The sequence below is a fragment of the Ascaphus truei genome, chromosome 5 (assembly GCF_040206685.1).
Source record: "Ascaphus truei isolate aAscTru1 chromosome 5, aAscTru1.hap1, whole genome shotgun sequence".
Taxonomy (NCBI): domain Eukaryota; kingdom Metazoa; phylum Chordata; class Amphibia; order Anura; family Ascaphidae; genus Ascaphus; species Ascaphus truei.
Window position 1 is genome coordinate 202,112,989 of NC_134487.1, and position 24,934 is coordinate 202,137,922.

Consider the following 24,934-nt stretch of genomic DNA (forward strand, 5'->3'; position numbering starts at 1 on the left):
GTCGTTTGTTCCAACTACCTCCAAGACTCCTTTCGTTGGGAAATAGATATGTTTAGACTTGATCGTCAGCTACTGCACCGACACACTTTATTCGAGCAAATACCCAGTATGTACCTGGCAGATACCTGGAATGCGCCGCTCCTCACCTCTGGCAAGCCCCGTTGCGTTTGCCTTCCCAGCCTGGGTTCATGCCTGGCTGACGGGCGGCTGATCTGTTAAATGATAATGATTAGAATTTAATAGGCTGCAATGCTTCGCGTGTCTACCAGATGGCATAAATTCATGAATTGTAATGCAGTATATATATATATATACTGTGCAGTATTGCAGCCAGCGGGAATAAAATGCTTCAATCCCTGCTTGGAAAATACCTCAATGCACTCGGGCAGAAAACAGTCACAAACCTCAATACACCCGGGTATACCCGAATTCGTGGGACTAGCCGAGCTCGAATAAAGTGTGTCGCCAGTGTAAGATTAAAAGATTTATTCTCCAGAGCAGAGGTAGCAGAAACTGATAATAACCAGATGAACTTTGCTGATAACAAATTCAAAGCCAAAAGTACTTTTGATCCCACTGTGGTTAATCATAGTATTACCACTTTCATGGGACTCCTAGGTAATGACACTCGGAAGTACATCAGGAACCACAAAAGGAAATTTTTCAAACTTCTCAGTGGAAGAGAAGCAAGCCATCAAATCCTTGAAGGCCAATGATAAAATCATCATCAAACCGGCTGATAAGGGTGGGGGGATCGTCGTGATGGATTATAATAATTATAGGGCAGAGATTGAGAGACAATTGTTGGATACTAATTATTATAAAAAACTACCAAGAGATCCTACAATGGTCTATAAAAATGAAATAGACTCCATCATTCGTCTTGGAATAAATAACTCTTGGATTTCTGAGGAAACAGGTGCTTTTTTGTCTTAAGACCACCCTATAGTACCAGTGATCTATGTACTTCCCAAAGTACATAAGTCTATTGCTGTTGCTGTGCAGGGTACTCCCTTTCCCACTTTTCTGTCCCTGTGTGTAGTTACTCACTAACAGGGTCAGTTGTGGTGGGGTTTCACGTCTCTTATTGCTCTTTGACCATTACATTGGTTTATGTCAGCAGTCTTACACTTGTGTGTGTTTTGTGTGCTACATTTACACTACCGATTTATCATTGCCACTGTTATGTTACTTATATAGTACATCATTGATGCATGATTGACAGTGATTATGTGCCTATACACACGTTAGTGCCCAATGTGAGTGTATATATTATATATAACGTTCTAGTGATGTCACACACCAGAGTTATCCCCTATTGCCTTATACCATAGGCATAGGTTCATTGCTTTATAGTGCTTACATTCATTGTTCCATTTTGGATACATTTCAGGCATTTTGCCTACTAGCACTTTTTTGCATTCAGTTCACCTCATTCCCTATATGTTCCGGTACCAACCATTTTATTATCAATAATAAAGCATATTTATACATCTTATCTCTGGTTTGGTCCAGATTTCTTCTGTTGTGTTGCTCATTTTTCAGGGTGCTCTCCCTCTACAGATTTTGAGTGCATCTATAGGGCCTTATCTGTATGCACAGTGTCTTATGTCATACAGTGTTATTTGTGTTCTGATTACCTTCCCTGCCCTTCGCACCAGTCTGTACTAGTGACCCAAGTGGTCACACTAGGTTGAGCGGGTGCATCTCTTTTGTCCTCACAGCAATGGGTTCCAATATGGCTCCGGCCTACGCCAATTTATTTATGGACAGTTATGAACAGTTACACCTACTTAATGATGCCCCCTTTGCAAGCAAGATTGTCCACTACACTCGCTACATCAATGACATTTTCTTGATCTGGGAGGGGCAGGAGGATGAGCTCTTGCAGTTAATTTCACAATTGAACGCGATACCATCAACGATATGGTTTACTGTCAATTACAGTATGGATCGTATTCCTTTCCTTGATACAGTGGTTTATAAGAAAAATGGGCTACCAGCTACTGAGATTTTTTAGAAACCAACAGACAAAAATACACTGTTGTGCACAATGAGTCACCACCCAGAGTCACTTAAATGTGGCCTTCCCTAATCACAGATGCTTAGGGTCAAACGCATTACCAGTGACTCTAGGCTGGTTGAGGAAGCTTTGTGGAAAATGGCTCAGAGGTTTCTGGATAGGGGATACTCTTGATCAGAAGTCAATGTGGCCCTAACTAAAGTAAAGGCAGTTGACAGGGGGTCCCTACCCCCACCATCTAATGTAAAAATCGAAAAGGCGTTCATGAATATTGGTAGTACTTATACAACTTCTTCTAATCAGATCAAATGTAGTATCTGTATCGCCTGTATGCCTGCAGACTTGGCCAGTCCCCAGTACTGAGGTGGGTAAGGGTATAACATGCACGCACAGCAGTGAGGGCGTGCCCGGAGTGTGGTAGTAGCGTTGCCGGGCCTGGTGAGTAAGGGTTAACGTAATACTTGCAGAGTCCGGGGTGCCAGAGGTCTGAGGGTAATGTCCAAGTGCCAGAGTCCAGGGGTTGGAGAGAGCAGCATAGTGATGTCCGAAAGCCAGGGTTCAAGGGCAGGAGAGAGCAGCGTAGTCAAGTCCAAAGCAGAGTTCAAGTTCAAGCCAAAGGAATCCAAACAGGGGCACGGACAGGAACCAGGGCTGAAACAGACAAGGGAGCTAGGCATAGACACTGCACACACAGGAGCTACAGGAAAGCTATGCAGAGCAATGACTGAGAGGACAGAGTGGGGTTATATGGGAAGAAGGGCCAATAGGGATGAAGGGAGGAGCAAAGGTTTGAGTGGGTACTTGCAGGGATAGGTCAGTGAGAGCAGGGGAGGAAACAGGGAGGTAATCAATAGTTATAGCCTGCAACCGACAGGGGGCTGAGCTAGAGCGTGGGGGAGGTAAGTAACTAGAGTGGGTGCGCGCACCCTCTGTAACCCTGCTATGTGCGCGCACCGCGCGTGTACCAGAGCGTGAGGGAAGACCAGCGGAGGAGGTGCACGGGAGAGAAGACAGAGGGGAAGGAGGAACGGAGGAACCAGGTAGGGGACGGACATGGGTGACAGAGGCACGCCGAGGAGCGCATGAGCCACGATAGGGAACCCGCGATCGTGAACACCGTGCTTGATGAGGGAACCACGCGCGTGCGCAGAGTGTGAGCCTGGGCGTGAGGATCGAGCCATGGAGGAATGGCTGAGGCAGGAAGGTAGAGTTTGGGGATGTAAGGGAGCGGAGGAACTAGGCACTGTGGAAGCAGGGTTGATGGGGACACGTTGGGAACTGCGAGTACCCCGATCTGTTACAGTATCCCCCCCTTGAGGATCGGACTCCGGACGATCCTCCCAAGGTCTATGAGGAAACGTCCGACGGAACTGTCTGAGGAGTGCTGGGGCATGGATATGATGGGATCGTATCCAAGAACGCCCTCCGGGCCATATCCTTTCCAGTGTACAAGAAACTGAAGTCTGCCCCTTGACCAACGAGAATCGAGTATGGACTGGACTTCGAATTCTTGTTGTCCTTGTATGATGACCGGGTTAGGTCTATGAGGGCGATCTGGAAAATGGGCATTTTGGATCAGGGGTTTAAGGAGCGACACGTGGAAAACCGAAAGGATTTTCATAATAGGGGGAAGTGCAAGTCGGTATGCGACCGGGTTGATCCTTTCCAGGACCTTGAAAGGACCCAAGAATCTTGGGGCCAGTTTCTGAGAAGGAGTCTTGAACTTGATATTCTTGGATGATAGCCAAACTCCTTCTCCAGGTTTGAATACTGGGCCCACTTGACGTCGTAGATCAGCTTGCGTTTTCTGTCTTTGAACGGAACCTTGCAAAGCCTTTAAGATCTTTTTCCACGAATTCTGAAGACAGGAAATGTGAGAACCCGCTGCGGGAACACCAGAGGGGAGGGAGGAGAGGGGAAGACTGCTGGGATGAAATCCATAGTTAATGAAAAAAGGCGACTCTTGCGTGGATTCGTTTCTTAAAGAGTTAATGGCAATCTCAGCCCAGGGTAACAGGTCCACCCAATTGTCCTGCGATTCAGACACGAAGCATCGGAGATACTGTTCCAGCATCTGATTCATTCTCTCCGTCTGCCCGTTGGTTTGTGGGTGATAACCCGAGGAAAATAGAAGGGAAATGCCAAGTCTTTGAGAAAAAGCTACCCAAAACTTAGAAATGAATTGAGAACCTCTGTCCGAAACAATTGAAATAGGAACACTGTGTAATCTGAAAATTTCCTTAGAAAAAACGTCGGCCACGGTGGCTGAATTCGGAAGACCCTTGAGGGGTATAAAGTGTGTATGCTTGGAAAACCTGTCTACTACGACAAGGATCGTATTCATCCCTTTAGAATTGGGAAGTTCCACAATAAAGTCCATTGAGATGTGTTTCCAAGGTTGTTCCAGAATGGGAAGAGGCATGTGGAGACATAAGGTTTGTGTCGGGCGGACTTACTCTGGGCATATACTGGGCAAGCTCTGGTGAAGTCAAAAATGTCCTTGTTCATCTTAGGCCACCAAAAGGTCCGTTTGATCAGGTCTACCGTCCTCCTGAAGACTGGATGGCCAGCAGATCTGGATGAATGTCCCCACAGAAGTATCTTGTGGCGAAAACGGGGGGCAGTGTACAACCGTCCTTCTGGCACCTTAAATCTCCTAGGAATGGGAGTCTGGGCTTTATTGATTTCATCCAAGACATCAAAGTTGTTGGCGGAAATAATACACTTAGCGGGAAGAATCATCTCCGAAGATTCGTTCTCCGTGGAGAACTGACGAGACAGGGCGTTAGCCTTGATATTTTTGGTGCCAGGAATATAAGAAATTGTGTAATTGAACCGTGAAAAGAACAAAGCCCAACGAGCTTTACGAGATCCCAACCGACGAGCCCCCTCAATGTACAATAAGTTTTTGTGGTTGATGAGGATGGCTACTGGCTCCTTGGTACCCTCGAGGAGATGTCTCCACTCTTGGAGGGCCAACTTGATGGCCAGAAGCTCGCGATTCCCGACATCATAATTTCTCTCGGCCGATGAGAACTTCCTGGAAAAGAATCCACAGGGATAGAGTTTTTCCTGTAGGGAAGATCTCTGAGAAAGCACTGCGCCGGCTCCCAAATCTGAGGCGTCTACTTCTAGAGTAAAGGAAAGGGAAGTATCCGGAGGCTGAAGGATGGGGGCTGACACGAAGGCTCTCTTGAGAAAGTCGAAGGCTTCAATTGCCTCGGGGGACCAAACAGTCGGATCCGCACCTTTATTGGTCAAGGCAGTGATGGATAGAGCAATAGTGGAGAAATTGCGGATGAATTTCCGGTAGTAATTAGCGAAGCCAAGGAAGCGCTGCACGGCTTTGAGGGAGTTTGGCAACGGCCAGTCGAGCACAGACTTCAATTTCTCAGGGTCCATGGTGAAGCCTTTGTCGGAGATTATATAACCTAAGAAAGCTGTGGAAGATTGATGGAACAGATATTTCTCCATTTTCGCGTATAGGTGATTAGCACGAAGCCGAGACAGTACCAGTTTGGTATGGCGAATGTGCTCCTCCAAGCTTTTGGAGAAAATGAGGATGTCGTCCAAATATACGATGCCGAATGTTCCCAAAATGTCCCAAAAGATATCGTTCATGAACTCTTGGAAAACAGCAGGGGCATTGCATAGGCCGAACGGCATCACTAAATACTCATAATGTCCCGAACGCGTGTTAAACGTGGTTTTCCATTCGTCCCCGCCCCTTATACGAATAAGGTTATAGGCTCCTCTTAAATCGAGTTTGGAGAAAATAGAGGCACCTTGTAGACGGTCGAAGAGTTCTGAAATCAAAGGAAGGGGGTAACGTTTTTTTACCATCATTTTGTTAAGCCCACGAAAGTCGATACAGGGCCTTAAGGAGCCATCCTTCTTATTCACGAAGAAGAAGCCTGCCCCGGCGGGGCAGGTAGAATTTCGGATGAACCCCTTCTTAAGATTCTCCTGGATGTATGACGTCATCGCTTCCTTCTCGGGCACAGACAGAGGATAAGACTTGGACTTAGGGAGTATGGATCCAGGAATTAAATCAATGGGACAGTCATAAGGGCAATGAGGGGGTAACACCTCAGCCTGGATTTTATTGAAGACATCTAAGTATTCATGGTATACCTTCGGTAAAGCAGAGTAGGAAGATGAGGTGGTGTCGAGGCCGGCGAGCACGACAACAGAAGGAGAAACCGTCTTCTCTGCGGTATCAGCCCATTGGAACGGCAAAACATTGGTCCAATCTATACGCGTTATGCATCTGAAGCCACTGCAATCCGAGAATAACCTGGACAGTAGGGGAGTGGAACACATTGAAGACCATTACCTCGGTATGACCATCCGTGGTGGTCAGGGTAAGTGGAATAGACTGTTGATCGAATTCCAGGGGAGCGTCGTGGATACCCAAAAGAAGAAAATATATATAGTGTAATACAGTAACACAGTGATAATCAAAATATAAGGGGTTGCCAAATCACTACTCACAAACGAGGTAGATTTTAAAGCATTGATTCATTGATTCTGTCTGGAACTGTGAATCATCCCAGTCAGGTGCGGTATATAGGGTCAGCAATCTCATGAAAAAGAGAAAACAGCCATGGTGCAGATAGAATAACAAAATGTATAAAAAGGTCACGAATGGAGGCTTACATAGATCTTAAAAGTAAAGGCAGTATACAGCTGGGTCTTTAGTGCATCGCAGACTCTCACCGCTCGGTACACACTGCTCACAGCTCTCACGTGTGTGGACACCGTGACGTCACTTCCAGATCGTGTCATCACAGCTCGCCGGAACGGAGGACATCACCAAGACTCCCTCTGCTTCTCTTCACTATTTATATACATTGAGTATTTATCACTATTGATTTGTTTATTCACTTTATTGTTTCACTTTATTGTTTTATTTATTGATTCACTTCACTGTTTTATTGAGTTAGTCGAGCGCCATCTAGCATTTGTTGTTAGTAAGTGGAATAGACTCCCAAATGATGAAGGCTGGTTGGAGAGGTCGACCGTCAATACCCTCCAGGCCGATTGGCGACTTTTTCTTGACTAACGATATTTGTTTGCTGCAAGCGAAGGTGTGATCAAGAAAGTTGCCACCAAACCCGGAATCGATGAAGGCTTCAACCACACTTGACGATCCGGGCCCACAAGAGTTATGGGGAGAAATATTTTCTTCGGTGGTTCCTTAGGGAGAGAGGGGCAAGGAGAAATAGTACCCAGTAGAAGCCCCTCTACCTTTACTGGGTGTTCCCGTTTCCCAGTTTCAAGTGGCAGTGATGAAGTTGGTGTTCTGGGGAACCACAGTAGAAGCAGAGACCCTCCTCACGGCGTCACGCTTTCTCAGCGGCCCAGAGCTGTTGACTACTGATTTGCATCAGTACTGGGGCTCCAACGCAGGTAGAGCCAATGGAGGAGACCTAGGAGAAACAGGCAAGCACGAGAGAGAACGAGAACAGTGACGCTCGTGGCGTCGTTCCTGAGTACGCTGATCCATCCGGATACTGAGGCAATGAGTTCCTCGAGGTATGAAGGCCGGGGGTGAACTGCAAGGTCATCTTTGAGAGATTCGGACAAACCGTGCCAGTATGCCGCAGCGAGCGCTTCATCGTTCCACTGGGTTTGTGTTACGCCAATGCTCGCCACAAACTGGGACCGGACCGCGGGGCTGAGGTGGGGTTATATAATCACCGACCTTAGTCCACGCAGACTGATCCGGAGTGCGCAGTTCATAGTCGTACATCGCAGGGTCAGGATTGGAGAAGGCAGCATCGTCGTTAATGAAGCAGGAGTTCGGCAACAGGAAGTCAGGAGTTCCCCGCTTCAGCTTAGGAGCGTGAGCGCGGGGGTGGCTTCTGCGCGAGGAGCGGCCTCGGCCCATGACGCCGATCTCAGCAGGAAGAGACAGCAGGCTGGCCGAAGTTCACTGCAGGGCAGCGTCGGGAAGAACCAACGCTTCAGCGCAGAAGTCTAAGGCAGGCCTCTGCAAGAGGATAGCAGCAGGTCGCAGGAAAGGAAGGGTAGCCACTGCTAGGAGGGAATGCAGCAGGTACCAGTGCTTGCAACAACGCTTCAACACAGACGTCCAGGACAGGCCACTGCAGGGGGATAGCAGCAGGCCGCAGGAACAGAAAGGGTAGCCACTGCTAGGAGGGAATGCAGCAGGTACCAGTGCTGGCAACAACGCTTCAGCACAGACGTCCAGGGCAGGCCACTGCAAGGAGATAGCAGCAGGCCGCAGGAGAGGAAGGGTAGCCACTGCTAGGAGGGAATGCAGCAGGTACCAGTGCTGGCAACAACGCTTCAGCACGGACGTCCAGGAACAGGCCTCTGGATACTCAGGAACTTGGAAGGTAAGAACACTTGGAGTGAGGCCTGGGGTGGTTTGTGGCAGAGACAGTAACGTCCAGGTAGGAAATTATGCTCGGCGCTGGTTCAGTGCCAACGCCTAGAATATAAAGGGCGTAGATCCAATCACAGGAGGAGGGTGTGTGAGTATTCCTCCAATGATGTAGCACAGGGCAGAAGCTGCAATGAGAGGCAGCACATGTGCCTTTGATTGCCATGGGAAGCTTGCAACTGCATGATTCTGCAAGGCTATAGTCAAAGCCAGTAGTGGATTCCTTACAGTTTGTGCAGCGATGGTGTGGAACTGCACCGCGTATCTTGCAGCTGACCTGCGAGCCTGAGAGAGATGAAACAAGGAAAAATCGTCAGTCTCCCTACATGCTGGTGTGTCAAAAACCTGTTGGAACTCATGCCAGAATTTGGAGTAATCTTGGGTTATATCTGGTCTGTGTTCCCAGAGGGGAGAAGCCAAAGCGAGAGCATCGCCAGTGAGTAGGGCATAGACGTAGGCCACCTTAGTACGACCAGTAGGAAAGTGGGACGGGGACATCTCAAATTGAACGTCACACTGATTCAGGAACACTCGGCAGGCGAGGGGATCCCCGTCGTACCGGTTGGGTGGTGGAATACGTGGCCCCGTGTTACTTATAGGCACTGGGACCGGGGTAGATGGGGCCACAGGAGCTTCCGGGAGGGACAAATTAGAAAGTCTCTGTGTGACATTAGAGAGTTGGTCACTTAGGAACTGCCAATGTTCCATGGAGACACCTTGGCCCACCTCAGGGGGGTCTGCGTTTGTTGGCCTCTGCATAATGTAATGTCTGTATGCCCGCAGACCTGGCCAGTCCCCAGTACTGAGGTGGGTAAGGGTATAACACGCAGCCACAGATATGAGGGCGTGCCCGAAGTGTGGTTGTAGCATTGGCCGGCCTGGTGAGTAAGGGTTAACGTAATACTTGCAGAGTCCGGGGTGCCAGAGGTCTGAGGGTAATGTCCAAGTGCCAGAGTCCAGGGGTTGGAGAGAGCAGCGTAGTGATGTCCGAAAGCCAGGGTTCAAGGGCAGGAGAGAGCAGCGTAGTCAAGTCCATAGCAGAGTTCAAGTTCAAGCCAAAGGAATCCAAAACAGGGGCAGGGACAGGAACCAGGGCTGAAACAGACAAGGGAGCTAGGCATAGACACTGCACACACAGGAGCTACAGGAAAGCTACGCAGAGCAATGACTGAGAGGACAGAGTGGGGTTATATGGGAAGAAGGGCCAATAGGGATGAAGGGAGGAGCAAAGGTTTGAGTGGGTACTTGTAAGGATAGGTCAGTGAGAGCAGGGGAGGAAACAGGGAGGTAATCAAGGGTTATAGCCTGCAACCGACAGGGGGCGGAGCTAGAGCATGGGGGAGGTAAGTAACTAGAGCGGGTGCGCACGCCCTCTGTAACCCTGCTATGCGTGCGCACCGCGCGTGTACCAGAGCGTGAGGGAAGACCAGGGAGGAGGTGCAGGGGAGAGAAGACAGAGGGGAAGGAGGAACGGAGGAACCAAGTAGGGGACGGACAGGGGTGACAGAGGCATGCCGAGGAGCGCGTGAGCCACGATAGGGAACCCGAGATCATGAACGCGCGCGCTTCATGAGGGAATTGCGCGCGTGCGCAGAGTGTGAGCCTGGGCGTGAGGATGGAGCCATGGAGGAACGGCTGAGGGACGAATGTAGAGTTTGGGGATGTAAGGGAGTGGAGGAACTAGGCACTGTGGAAGCAGGGGTGACGGGGACACGCTGGGAACTGCAAGTCCCCCGATCCGTTACAGTGTCAAAAGGAATTGGAATATCTTGGCTAATGACCCCAAAATTGAGAATATCTGTCGGACGCCACCGAGGATGTGTTATCGCCGGGGCAGGAACCTGAGGGATTCGCTTGTACAAGCCGATCCATCAGCTAAATATGCAAATACTACAACATGGCTCCAGAGGAAACCCGGTGTCTATAAATGTCACGGGTGTATTAATTGTGGCTTCTTACAGACTGGCCAATCCTTTACTCATCCCCATAGTGGTAAATCAATTGGTATCAAGACTGCCATTAACTGTGAGTCGCGGTTCGTTGTCTATTTTATTAAATGCCCTTGCGGGCTTTATTATATAGGCAAAACGAGCCGTATGTTTAAGGCACGCATGGCCGTCCATAGGTCAACCATCAGAAAGGCACTATTGGATCAAAACACAGAGGATGATCTTAATTTCCTCCCGGTGGCAAGATATTTTAAGCAACATCAACATACAGTAGTCTTTCGTCACTCAAATGTTTGCTGATTCTGCAAGCCAACACCTCTGCCCGTGGTGGGGATCGCTATAGGATGCTGCTGCAATTGGAGGCAAAAACCATCTACGATCTGAAGACCATGGCACCATATTACTTGAATGAGGACTTCAGACTGGGATGCTTTCTCTAACTTTTTTTTTTTTTTGCATTTCTACCTAATCCTTTGCTCTCCCCCAAGCTCTGGCTCTACCAGTTGCCATTTGCATCTGATATCTCACTGTGTCTCACTGTTCTTATTTTTTATAATTTCTCTGTCTGCATCTTTTGTCATTTTCCCCACCCTTCCTGCCCTTACTGTTCCTGTTGTGTTTTCCTTTGTCTTCCATACCCCTGTATGTTGCTTGCTACCCTCTCCCTTCCTTTCCCTCCCTTCCCACACTCCTTACATCCCATTGTGTTTTCACTGTTGAGGTGCACTTTGTTTAGTGATTCACATTATTAGAGCTCATTTTTTGCTGCCTGTGATCTGTCAACGCCACCTTAAGTCTGGGCTGAGCTACTGGGGACCACCCTGAGCCATGTCAGGCTCTTAGGCTGCAACGCGGCTACACTGACAGCGCGACACATACGCTATGGTTCTTTGTTAACTTGGGTGGTTTCCATGACTACAGTAAATGCTCCTGGTCTGTCGATGGCAGTGGGAGTCAGGCGCGCAATTATGACATCATCCTCCCATCCAGACATAATTGCAGACAGGTGTGCTGGATGGGTGGGGTAGGCTTTCAGCCTATCACACATGGTGGATAGTTTGGGTGTGGGTATATATATTGGTGGTTTTGTTCACATTGGTTATGAGCACACCCTTGAGAAAGGTCCTGTTAGGACCGAAACGTTGGTTGATTGTGCCTTTTAAATACATCGTTTTGGACTTTACCATGAGTGCTGTCTCTTTTCTTGCTGCGTGGTCCTGGATCTCCTGGTCTGCCTGATAAGGAACTCTGTTACATATATATATATTGTGGCAGAACGGCCTCGCGGCGGGGTCAGTAAGACGCTTGACACGATGGGAAACTTTCAACTATAGTGGTTTATTAGCCACAACCAAAATAATTTACGGGTGCACTGTCCCTTTAAGAAACTACTTTCTTGAAAATTAAAGCCTGTTCCCTTTAGGGAAACTAACTCACTTCTTGAGCCCTTACTAACAAGACAGCCAGCTAATCTGATCATGCCCAAAACATATGCAACACAAAGTATAACCAATAAGTGTAATAATAAAGTCTTATCTGTTGCAGCTCCAAACAGCAAACAGGAACATGGTTCCGGGGAGCAGGCTGTGTCCAGCCTCGCAGCAATCTGTATCTTTATCCTGGGTTGGGGTCCCAGCTGGTCCCAGCAGTCTAGCTCCTCGCAGGACTGGGGACCAGAGCAGCAGCAGCTGCTACGGCTTCCAAGCCGGGAGAGTTCTCTCCACCTTCCTGTGGAAAAACAAGCTCACCTTGTGTGAGCAACTTCCTGCTTTTTAAAGCACTTGTTTCACTGATAGTTCAGCCCCTGTTTAATTAGGAAAGGTGAGGGGTACAATGGTTTTTACACCAAAAGAAATTCACTCAAATGCACACTACCCAAACTTTAAAATGTAACCTTTAATAGTTAATACTTAAAACATATATTACCAATTTGAAAATGTGATAACGTTAAAAATAAATTAAATAATGTAACTAGTGCAAATAAGCAGTCTCTAATGTTTGAATGTTCCAGTATATTATTAAAACTGGAAAATAGGAGACTGCTAGGGTGCACACAGCCGGAGTGAGCAAACAAGCCCACTACTTCATTGATGAGCCTAGTAGATAATACGCACCATGAGGGCTATTAATATGGCCTCCTGATCAGGACTTAAACTAATGCAGCAAGTCCTGCCTGGCCACTGCCCTAATTTTTATATATGGCTAATCTAATGAACGGCTGACAGAAACTGTATTAAAACAACCCCATGAAGGGGACTGACATCATCAGCACGCGTCCAACGCGCGTTTCCCTCCTACTACGGAGCTTCCTCAGGGACAAAATTTGCATGAGGGCTAAATCGGACGCTATTTAAACCCTATGGTCCCCATGGTAACTTAATCGGCGTCCCGCTACTGCGCGTGCGCAAAAGAGCGCAAGCGCAACTACTGAAAATACATATTTGACAAACCTTCAACATTGGTTCGCATGATGCTACAGTCAAAACTCTAAAGATGTTACAAAAGCTTGCCATGGCTCTTAGAAGTCAAGGATATTCTTCCCTTAGCTGTCGTGTGTCTCAAACGATTTATGCGCATGCGCATATTACCGTACTTCCCCTGAGACTATCAGGGGACACTTGCGCAGTATCGGCAGCTAAATAAAGCTAGTGCGCATGCGTTGCCACTTAGACAAAATCGCACCGGCGCTAGATAAATCCAATGCGCATGCGTTGCCACTTGGACAAATTCATATGGGCACAAGATGGAGATAGTGCGCATGCGTGACCACTTAGAAACATTCACATTGATACTATTTTGCCGTGCTTACCCTGAAAACTGTCAGGGGACACTTGCGCAGTATCGGCAGCTAGATAAAGCTAGTGCGCATGCGTGGCCACTTAGACAAATTCGCACCGGCACTAGATAGAGCCAATGCGCATGCGTTGCCACTTAGACAAATTCACATGGACACAAGATGGAGATAGTGCGCATGCATGACCACTTAGAAACATTCACATTGACACTGATATAGCTTTGATCGTTTTACAAGGGTTTTTTTGTTCGCTGCAGCAAAGCGCATGTGTGGATAGAGTTGTTATAACACCCATATCCTCATGTTAATGCGCATGTGCAGACAAAGATAGCTAATTTGATTATTTGCTAGATATCCTCAGTGTCAAGCATATAGGGAGTAGAAACAACATTGGCAAGCCAGAGTAAGAAGCCAGATATGTATAGTAGTTTGCCCTAATTTAAGTGCAGAGACATCATTAAATACAGTAATAGTTCAATGATAAAATAAAATAAATTAAACAGAAACACACTCATTTTGAGAGTTCAGATTTAATGAATTATATCTGTGATTCCATAACACATTTATTATGAACCCAAAATAAGAGATAAACTGGGTTCATCAATAGGTAATATAGTCACTAATTTGAGTGAATAAATAAACATTAATCATTTTAATTAATACAAAACCATGGTCGGCTAACATAACATGGCGGGAGGATAGTTCAGAGATACATAATGTAGATACTCTTGTACATACAGTAAGATAGCACACTCATAGGTACGGGGAAGATCTGAGTGTCAATGGCAGTAAGTGGGGAGTGACACGTACCAGACGTATACCGATGGTCAAATAAAAGGGGTGAAGGTGAAACCTTCATTAAGGCCATAAGGACTCCTTGTCCTTAATTTGTAGATCCATTCAGCCTCTATTCTCAAGAGCATCTGATCTACATTTCCCCCTCGTACTGGGCACTTAAGCTGGTAGATACCCATGAATGTTAAACTATCAGCATCTCCGTCATGGAATTGAGTAACGTGTCTCGCCACTGGCGTTTCGGCGGAGTGTTTCACAGAATTTATATGCTCGAGAATGCGCCTACGTAACTGCCGCGTGGTCTTGCCAACGTACCTCTTCCCACATTTGCATGTGAGAAGGTATATAACATTAGTGGTGCGACAATTAATAAAACTGTCTATGTTGTATTGCTGTGTACTGTCATTATTCTCGAAGGACTTGGCTAGAGTTACATATTTGCAGGCCTTACAGCCCTGACATCTATACATCCCTTTGATAGGGCTAAGCCATGTTTCCACTTTGGCTCACTGGTGGTGACTATGCACCAATCTATCACGTAGATTTTTCGATCTCCTACTGGTGATTGTCGGTCTCTGACCAATCACCTTAACTAAATCAACATCTGATGAAAGCAAGTGCCAGTGTCGGGCAAAGATTCTTTTAATAGCCCACCACCGTTTATTGTATGTGCCGATGCATCTAATGATGTTATCTTTTTTCTTAGGTGTATTGGAGGATAGGAGAGAGTCTCTATCACTATGAAGTGCTCTATGATAGGCCCTATTCAATGTCTTTGTTTTATACCCACGACTCAAGAATCGTTCTCGTAATTCCTTAGATTGAGTAATGAATTGCTGAATTGTGGAGCAATTCCTGCGTAGGCGGAGATACTGCCCAGTGGGGATGCCAGAAATGAGATTTGGCGGATGTTGACTTTGTGCCAATAACAAACTATTGGTAGCTGTACTCTTCCTGTACACTTTAGTTTGAATATTGCGCTCACCATCCACATAAATATTCAGGTCCAGGAAGGTAATTGATGTCATGCTATGAACAGTTGTTAACCTCAGGTTCAGTGTATTATTGTTCAGATGTTCCACGAACCGAAGAAAGAGATTTTGTGGGCCATCCCATAATAATAGGATATCATCTATGTATCTGATCCATAATAAGATATGGTCAGTATACACAGATGACTCCTCATTAAACACATGGACGAATTCCCACCAGCCCAGGTACAGATTAGCATATGTGGGAGCGCATGCTGTTCCCATTGCTGTACCCTGGGTCTGGTGGTAATATATCCCGTCGAATACAAAATAATTGTGGGTCAGGACAAAAGATAACAAGTCCAAAACAAAATCATTATGTTTATTAAATCTGCAGTCCCTTGATCTGAGAAAGTGATTCACAGCTCCCAGGCCATTCTCGTGAATGATTGAAGTGTATAAAGATTCGACATCTAAACTCACGAGAATGGTCTCTGGGGAGATATTGATACCATTTAATTTTTTGAGGGTGTCCTTAGTGTCTTGCACATATGACGGAAGACTAATCACGAAATCCCTTAGGACTTTGTCCAGATAAATACTGCTCCCCTCAGATAAACAGTTATTGCCCGAGACGATAGGACGTCCCGGGGGGGATTGTAGTCTTTTATGTACCTTGGGCAAGGTGTAAAATGTACATATATATATTGTGACATAGTCCAAAGATGTTAGGCAGCTTTCTGCCCCGTTTTAGGTCAGAAAGTGCAGGAATAGTGCAAAATGATCCATTCCACAGCTTCACATTTGCTCAGGCTGGTGGATGGAAAATCCAGACCACAGTTTACAATGTGTCTAGTTCTCCCTCACCTGCTCTCCTAATCACTAGCACAGGTATTTAGAGCAGAGAGGGTTGCTGTTCAGTCTCTCTTCTTAGAGCCTGGGGGCTGGAGGTGTCGCTGCTCCCCTGCATCCAGTTCAGGGAGGACACCCCCTTCAAGTATCACAGTACCAGAGGATTTGCCTGGACACTTGGGACCGAGTTCCCACCACGAACAGATAAGACAAACAAATGTTTATTGCTTTATCTAAAAGACTGTATGCTGTATCTAGTGACCCTAAATGAGAGGGCATTGTTTTAAGCTGGGGAACCAGGTTAGTTGGCCCAGCAGCAGTTAGAGAGGCTGATTCTGCTGTGTAGTTAGATCCCTGAATGGGATAGGATTTTGTTTATATGATTTGATTTTGGTTCTTAAAAGTGACAGTCTGTGAAATGTTATAACGGTGATATGAGTAAACCGCTGAAGGTTCATGTCTGAGTGCCTCCTGCCTACACCTGTTAAAGCTGCAGTCCCTTACTGGGATGAAAATAAAGCAGGCAGAAGCCTGAGTTAAACAACATAATGCTTTGTATGATCCGGTTATTCATATAATTAACCCTAGAAGACTGTGTCGGGAAGATCAGAGAGACATCAGCACTATAAAAGAGGGGCTTTTGTCACAATATATATACACACATATATATATACAGTATATATACATATATATACATATTGTGACAGAAACCAGGGGATGGTAATAAATTCCGTATATAGGGCTCCCAGGATACTAGACAGTTTCTATCCTGTTTGGCCTGGGAGTGCAGCCTTATAATACATACACTCCATCCCACAGTTTGGCAAGCGCTGGAACTGAGGGATGAGAGATCCAGACCAGAGTTTGTCTGCTGCCTGATTTCTGTCACCTGTCATGCTAATTAGGAATCAGGTATGAAAGACTGATTTCCTGTTTGCTCTGGTCTCCCCACAAGAGCCAGGAGGCTGGAAGGCTGCTGAACTACAGAGGGGAGAAGCCTCTTCCCCAAACAGGTTCAATCTTTCTGTTCATTTGTGTAAGACTGCAAAAGTACCATGTTTTGATGTTGGAAGTGGAAAAGCCACTTCCAACCCTGAGTCAGGGATATCTAAGTTAAGTTATCGCTCAGGTGAGCAGCTTTTGTTTTGATCTGTTTTCTGTTGTATGCACTGTGGCAGTCTCAGTGCCTGGGACTGAATAAACCAGGCATAGCCTGTTTAAAGGAACAGTACGTGACGCCTCATCATTTAACCTACCCTAAAAGACCGTGTTCTAAACAGTCCCGGACAAACGACGGAGCCCCGGAGTAAGCCGTTTGTCACATATGGTGGAGAATGCGGGCAGAGAACTAGGGGGTCTGCGGGTTGAAGAACTTTGAAAAAAAAAAAAAAAAAAAAAAGTTTTTTTCATCCTCTGCAAACAAGATGGAAGACGTGGTGGGTGCGCTGGTACGCAATGTCGCTGCCCAGAAAGACGCGAATGAAACCCAGCAACAGCTGTTAATAGCCCAGCAAGAAACTAATGCAAACCAGCAGCAGACAAATGCAGCCCATCAACAGCTGCTAATAGCCCAGCAAGAGATTAATGCCAACCAGCAACAGGCGAATGCCAACCAGCAACAGGCGAATGCAAACCAGCAACAGACGAATGAAGCCCTGCAAAACGCGAATGCAAACCAGCAAGAGACAAACCGCTTGCTGAGAGAGGAGCAACAGCGGTTCGCTCAGGGCTTACAGCAGGAACTCGAGATCCTGAGGGGGACTATCAGTAACCTTCCACTGGCAGCGGCAGCCCCAGTACCGAAAATGACCAGGGCAAGCCACTACCTTCAGAAGATGGGACCCTCGGATGATGTGGAAGCCTATCTTCTCACGTTTGAACGCACGGCACAGAGAGAGGGATGGCCAGAAGCTGAGTGGGCTGGTCTAATCGCACCCTTCCTAAGCGGCGAACCCCAGAAGGCTTACTTTGATCTAGAGCCAGCCGAAGCTAACGTCTATGCAAAATTGAAGTTCGAGATCCTCGCCCGCCTCGGCGTAACCACGGCTGTTCGCGCCCAAAGGTTTCACGCATGGTCCTTCACGATGGATAAAGCCACCCGAAGCCAGATGTATGACCTCATCCACCTCGCCCGGAAGTGGCTACAACCCGAGATCAACTCAGCCAGCCACATCGTGGAACGGTTGGTCATGGACCAGTTCTTGAGGAAACTTCCCTCTGCCTTACGCCGTTGGGTCAGTCGGAGTGACCCCCACAATGCGGATGAGCTTGTGGCCCTCGTAGAAAGGTACAATGCAGCAGAAGAGCACCCGCAACCCACAGTCGTGGAGCAACCCCACTACCCGAGGTTCCAGGACTCTTCCAGAGACGGTAAAAGGGTACCGGGGTTAAGGGGCGCTGAAGAGCGGCGACCCCCTTCACGCAGCACAAGCAACAGTGGTTCGCACACTAAGGGCAATAGCCAACATGGGGAGCCGGGAAAAGGCTCTAAGTGGGACACAGACTATGTACCTAAATGTGTAAATTGTCATGAGAGGGGCCACACAGCAAAAATCTGCCCACTAAATGATGAGCCCATGCAATGCAACAGCGTGGAACCTTATTCGCTGTTGTCCCAATGTATGGGCCCTAGCCCAGAGGACCCCTTGAATAACCATCTGTGGGCATTTGTAAAGGTTAATGGTAAGAGGGTTCGGGCACTTCTTGACTCTGGGAGCATGGTCACACTAGTGTCCGAATACCTCTTGCCCATTAAGAAGAAACAGGGAAACAGTTCACAAAGAGTGGCAATTTGTTGTATACATGGGGATAATCATGAATATTCCACTGTTGATGTTTTTTTTGAAACAGAGTTTGGTTCTTTAGATTTCAAGGTGGGTATTGTACCCAAACTGGCACATGATGTGTTAATAGGGACCGACTTTCCCCATTTTCTAAAAATGTGGTCCCCCGCTCAGAATAGCGCCCAGAGTTCAATAGCGGACCATAATGAAGTATTAGAAGAAACAAATCCTTTCCCTTTTTCAGAAATGGAGGTTGACGAGGGCCCAAATAAGAAGGGGGAAAAGGAGGAGTGCTGTAAAATTCCCTTCCCCATCACTACTTTGGTAGGGAATACCCCAAATCAAGATGTTGAGCAGACACTTACCACCCCAGAACCGGATAAGACCCTCGCTGACATAGAGGTCAGTCCTGGGAGTTTTAAGAAGGCCCAGTGGGAGGACCCCACATTAGCGGTAGCAAGGGGAAATATACGGGACCAGAATAGTACTCCTGGCCAACCAGATAGATCACTTGCTTACCCCTACTTCGAGGTAGAGAACGACCTAGTATATCGGGTTGATAAAAGGAAATCAGTTACAACTAAACAATTGTTGGTACCACGGACATTCCGTAACGTAGTATTACACCTCGCACATAGTCATCCATTGGGGGGACACCTAGGGGTGGAAAAGACAAAAGAAAAGGTTCTTCGAAGCTTCTATTGGCCTGGGGTTCTGGCAGAAATTACGAATTATTGTTCCTCATGCCCAGAATGTCAGATCACCGCCCCGTTCAAGGCGTACCGCAGCCCATTGGTACCCCTTCCCATAATAGAGGTACCATTTGACCGGATTGCTATGGATCTAGTAGGACCCCTAATAAAGTCTGCTAGGGGACATCAGCATATATTGGTAATATTAGATTATGCCACCCGATATCCGGAGGCAGTTCCCCTACGTAGCACCTCAGCTAAAAACATAGCAAAAGAGTTAGTAGTTCTGTTTTCCCGGGTCGGGATTCCTAAAGAGATTCTATCTGACCAGGGAACACCATTTATGTCCCAAGTAACGAAAGAGCTATGTAAACTCCTAAAAATCAAGCATCTCAGAACCTCAGTCTATCATCCACAAACAGATGGTTTAGTGGAAAGGTTCAATAAAACCTTAAAGAGCATGTTACGGCGGGCGGTTGATAAAGATGGGAAAAACTGGGATTGTTTGTTACCGTACCTGTTATTTGCCATTAGGGAAGTTCCCCAATCATCCACAGGCTTCTCCCCGTTTGAACTATTGTATGGCCGACACCCAAGGGGCTTACTGGATATAGCCAAAGAGACTTGGGAACACGAGGTTACCCCTTACAGAAGTGTAATAGAGCATGTTGCCCAGATGCAGGACCGCATTGCTGCAGTCCTACCCATAGTGAGGGAACACATGGAGAAAGCTCAAGAAGCACAGAGGAATACATATAATAAGGGTGCTAGGGTCAGAATTTTTTCTCCAGGTGATAGGGTACTAGTTCTGGTTCCCACCGTGGAGAGTAAATTCCTTGCTAAATGGCATGGGCCATATGAGGTCTTGGAAAGAGTGGGAGAAGTAAATTATAAGGTAAGACAGCCAGGTAGGAGGAAACCTGAGCAAATTTACCATATAAACCTACTCAAGCCCTGGAAAGATAGAGAAGTCTTGTTAACCCTAGTACCCCCAGGTCCGTCAGAGAATCAAGAAACTGACCCAGAGGTTAGCATAGCTGAAACCCTGTCTGTTCATCAGAAACGAGAGGTTCAGAATTTAGTGAAAAGAAACAAAGAAATCTTCTCTATACGGCCAGGTAGAACTAGCGTAATTGAACATGACCTAGTCTCTGAACCGGGGGTCCGAGTTAACCTTAAACCGTACCGAATCCCAGAGGCCAAAAGAAAGGCTATAAGTTTAGAGGTTAAAAAAATGCTAAAACTAGGTGTAATTGAGGAATCCCAAAGTGGGTGGAACAGCCCTATAGTCTTAGTCCCAAAGCCAGATGGTACAACAAGGTTTTGTAATGACTACCGGAAACTAAACGCGGTGTCAAAATTTGATACTTATCCTATGCCCAGGGTAGATGAACTTGTAGAGAGACTGGGCAAAGCCCGATATCTCACAACCCTAGACCTAACAAAAGGGTACTGGCAGGTTCCCCTCACAGAAAGGGCAAAAGAAAAGACAGCCTTCTCAACCCCAGACGGCCTCTTTCAGTATAAGGTGTTGCCTTTTGGCTTACATGGAGCTCCCGCCACATTCCAAAGAATGATGGATAAAATTTTAAAACCACATGCTCGGTATGCTGCCGCCTACCTGGATGATGTGGTAATCCATAGTGAAGATTGGCAATCCCACCTTCCAAAGGTCCAAGCTGTGCTTGACGCAGTCCGGTCTGCTGGACTAACTGCTAACCCCGCTAAATGCACTATTGGTCTGGAGGAGGCCAAGTATCTGGGATATTCTATTGGCAGAGGTTTACTCAAACCCCAAACACTCAAAGTGGAGGCGATACAAAATTGGCCAAGGCCAGTTACAAAAAAACAAGTAAGGACCTTTTTGGGGTTAATTGGGTACTATAGAAGGTTTATTCCCAAATTTGCAACTAAGGCAACCCCACTAACTGACCTCACAAAAGCAAGAGGACCGCTAATGGTAAAGTGGTCCCCCGAAACCGAACAGGCCTTTAGAAGCCTGAAAGAAGCTCTCTGTGCCCAACCAGTGTTGGTCACACCTGACTTCTCCAAAGAGTTCGTAGTCCAAACCGACGCATCTGAGGTAGGGCTGGGGGCGGTACTCTCCCAGGAGTCTCAAGGTGAGGAGCACCCCATCCTTTATTTAAGTAGGAAACTAAATCCCCAGGAGAAAAATTACTCCATAGTAGAGAAAGAGTGTCTCGCAATAAAGTGGGCTGTAGAGACGCTCAAATACTACCTGTTGGGGAGAAAATTCCGGTTGGTCACAGATCATGCACCCCTTACCTGGATGTGTCAAAACAGGGAAAAGAATGCTAGAGTGACCAGGTGGTTCCTAAGCCTACAACCCTTTAAATTTTCTGTGGAACACAGGTCAGGGCACAAACATGGCAATGCTGACGGGTTGTCAAGGATGCACTCCCTAATATCCATGGTCGCTCATCCCTCGAGGTCTGAGCTGGGGGGGAGGATATGTGACAGAAACCAGGGGATGGTAATAAATTCCGTATATAGGGCTCCCAGGATACTAGACAGTTTCTATCCTGTTTGGCCTGGGAGTGCAGCCTTATAATACATACACTCCATCCCACAGTTTGGCAAGCGCTGGAACTGAGGGATGAGAGATCCAGACCAGAGTTTGTCTGCTGCCTGATTTCTGTCACCTGTCATGCTAATTAGGAATCAGGTATGAAAGACTGATTTCCTGTTTGCTCTGGTCTCCCCACAAGAGCCAGGAGGCTGGAAGGCTGCTGAACTACAGAGGGGAGAAGCCTCTTCCCCAAACAGGTTCAATCTTTCTGTTCATTTGTGTAAGACTGCAAAAGTACCATGTTTTGATGTTGGAAGTGGAAAAGCCACTTCCAACCCTGAGTCAGGGATATCTAAGTTAAGTTATCGCTCAGGTGAGCAGCTTTTGTTTTGATCTGTTTTCTGTTGTATGCACTGTGGCAGTCTCAGTGCCTGGGACTGAATAAACCAGGCATAGCCTGTTTAAAGGAACAGTACGTGACGCCTCATCATTTAACCTACCCTAAAAGACCGTGTTCTAAACAGTCCCGGACAAACGACGGAGCCCCGGAGTAAGCCGTTTGTCACAATATATATATATATATATATACAGTATATATACATATATATATATATATATATATATATATATATATATAACAAAAAAACAATATGAAGTAGCGCCGCTAAATAACCAGTTAATTATAAATATTAATTATAAATTACTAGTGGGAGAGACAATAGCTAATTGGATAGGCTTGAAGGGGCAGCTAGATAGGGCTAGTACACTATGATAAAACTTTTAAAATAAACAATGGCAATGCAATCTCCTGACAAAAAACCCTAAAGGAAAAAATATAAAAAATATAAAAAATGTATTTATTAATAAAAAATATATAGAAAAAATTGTCAAAAGATAAAAATATATAATAAAAAACTTTCAATACATAAAGTCCTGTTCCAGTGGAAATGTCCTTGGTTTCTTGCAGCCCGTTTCAAAGGGATCACCAGTCCCTAGTGATATCTGGAAAAAAGAACAAAAAAGAAACAGGCGCACACCTAGTGCATTACCACAATAAAAATGTATTGGATGAACATAAAATCTAACAAATGGCCACTCACAAGGATACAGCAAATAAAAGCATGTATGAGATAGGCTCTCATGTGCCTTGCAGCTCAATCACCAGCGTCCGTCCGCAATCAGTGGCGTCGTCACGTGGATCAGCCTCGCGAACCGGAACCGGAAGAGGGGTCTTTCACCTTCAGTGCTCCACCAAATCGGTCCCTCCGGTAAACAGGCACCCCAGATGTATAATAGTACAAGGTAGCAAGCCGGGAGAGCAGCACACGGGAGCCAAGAGTTCTCAGTCAACCTGCATCAGTGTTTGTGGGCAAATGGCGGCCGGACTCTAGCCACGCCCTACGCGTTTCGTCATCAAATGGCGACTTCTTCAGGGGATACCCTTCAAGCATATGTCCTTAGTATTTATAGGGAGGTTAACAGCAAGTAGCCAATAAAGCTTAATTGAATTTGAAGCAATCAATTAAATCAATTACACATATGTATAATTAGAACAAGTAAAATCAATTTCTAAATATTTTGAGGACCCCATCGATGTCCAAAGAGTAACATGCAAACTATATATTGAAACAACATAACTGATGTTCTGAATGTGCTTGATATTATTGATGATATGAATACAATTAATAAGTGGAATGTGACAGGCTGAATCAATAGACAAACAACACTACAAGGTGCATAGTAATTAAATATAAGGATTAATTGCATTCAGACATTCTAGAGAGTATATTTGAATAGAACTATTTATATGTTTAGTAGAGTCAGGTCTATTGCACTTGATTATTAGTGACATCTCAACTAGGGAGAACACAAATGAATGAACCATAGTATATGGACAGCTATATAAATTAGCAATAAACATTTTCATTTAAATCAATGACACCCAACAAAATAGCAAGTAGTTACCTGGTATGTTATCAGGGTATTAACCCATTATTGGAATGTCAGTGGGGAGTCAGAGGAAGTAGATGAGATGGATCCAAAAGCAAGGACAGATCAAACGAAGGCGACAGTGACTTAAACTAATATGAAAGTATTAAGCAATTTAATATGGGTGCTGTGTTCTAATAAATATGAAAATGGATTATGTGTTGTGTGCATCAATGTGAATGATAGATAATAAAGTGTATGTGAGTGATGTGAAAAACAAAATAATGTAAATAGTGAATTATGTATATACTAAAATATATGTATTGAATTGAAAATAATAAAATAAATATATGAATATATAAAAGAAAATAAAATAAAAATGAAAAATAAATGTAATTGAAAATGAAAATGAAAATGAAAATAAAAATCAAAATAAAAATAAAAATAAATATAAAAAGTGAATAAAAAATGTAAAAAATGTATAAATAAAATAAAAATAAAAATAAATAAAGATTAAAATGAATCAAAACTAATATAGAATATTGACCATTTGTGGAGATGAATCGTGACAGACATGAAAGCTGACTGACCCCTTGAATAAGTGAATAGGAACACAATGACCAGACAGAAGACCATAGCCCAGAGGGAATGCTAAGCATTCAGACCAGACCTCTGGAGAACACCCATTAGAGGTGTTCAAACTATGGTACTAATGTCAATGTGGTCATTGTGTCCCTTGGGATAGGTTGTATCCAAAATGTACATCCAATATGTTTCTCGGGTACATAGCTTCTGAAAGCGATCACCTCCCATATATGAGGGGGGGATGAATTCAATACCCATGACAGAAAGGGATTTGGGATTTTTGTTGTGACTAGTACAAAAGTGACGGGAGAGGCTGTGTGTTTGACACCCATTAATAATGTTCCGCCGGTGCTCTAAGAACCGTGTACTAAGGGCTCTAGATGTACGGCCTATATATTGGGTGCCACATTCACATGAGATAAGATACACAACGTATTCTGTTAAACAATTTATATGGTCTTTTATTTCATATGATGTACCATTTGAATGTGATGTGAACTTGTTAGATTTTGTCAAATGTTTGCAGGTTAAACACCGGCCTCTTCCACAACTAACATTTCCCTCCCTTAGAGCCATATTCTGATTGGTAATCTTCTTGGTTTTAAGTTTACTTGGTGCC